Here is a 1,162-nt window from a genome sequence, read left to right as displayed (position 1 = left end):
TATTACCAAACATTACTGTGACTCTGTAGCCCTGAACACACAGATATTACCAAACATTACTGTGACTCTGTGGCCCAACACTAACCTCTAGGCTACCTGCCGCCCCATACGGTATAGACAAACTCAGCTCAATCTACTATTCTCTCTAAAGTCAGTGAGACATTGCTGCCGTCTTATTCTGGAACTAGAGTTGCCTAATAGATCCATAGCTCTGTGGCTCTCTCCACTGATCAGTGATGCAGGGAAGAGGGGAGATCCCAAGGGTGTGGTCCAGTCTGCATGGGTGGGGGTGGATGAATGAGTACATGGTAGGGGAGTGCCGAAATGTCCATACTTGTATTCGTAGTTTTATCTGTAAATTGACAGTTGATAATCGGATCGGATGAGACTCGTGAACGCAAAAAACCCTGAAGTGTTTTAAATCTCTAAATACTGTAAATGTTGACAAAATACCTCCCTGCACGTTGTCACTGCAAAAATAAACAACATATTCGGGAACAGAGCGTAAAGGAGTGTGTCTGTGTGTCCTCAACTAGCAGCAGACAGCCAAGTTTGCTGTCACTCAGTCAGAATGCCCATTAGTATTTCATCATTTTCCCTACCCTAGCACCACTTGTTAGATATTAAGCTCATTGATAGCTTGATAGCAAACGTCCTCGCCATGTGATTTATCATAGTAGCAGGCAGCAGCAATCTGAACTATCAGACCGAAAACATGCGAGTGAACGGAGAAATACAGCTTCACTCTATCCAATCAGAGCAGCAGCATCAACACACAGCCCGTCCTTCTCTTTACAGACAGCAAATTAGCCAGTTGAGTTATTTATAGTCACGCATATGACTGACTCAAAGACAGGACAGTATAGTTTAGAAACTCTTTGCTTGCTGGCAATTATTATATATTTTTAAACCAAAATAATCGGATCACAATTGTATCCAGAAAATTTGGAATCAACCAGGCAGACAGGCAGGCATGCTCAGCACTCCCGGTAAGCAACCAATCACCGTCCATCCAGGCTTAAGAGCCATGCAGGCAGGAAATGGATAGAAGAGGTAGTGAAATATTAATGTGGAATCATGAGGAGAGCTCCATTAGAGGAGGAAAATCAATGGGATGGGAGGGAGAAACACACACACACACACACACACACACACACACACA

This window comes from Salvelinus sp. IW2-2015, unplaced genomic scaffold (genome assembly GCF_002910315.2).
Source record: "Salvelinus sp. IW2-2015 unplaced genomic scaffold, ASM291031v2 Un_scaffold2210, whole genome shotgun sequence".
Lineage (NCBI taxonomy): Eukaryota > Metazoa > Chordata > Actinopteri > Salmoniformes > Salmonidae > Salvelinus > Salvelinus sp. IW2-2015.
The sequence above is the reverse complement of the archived record's forward strand: the minus strand, read 5'-3'. Positions refer to the sequence as shown.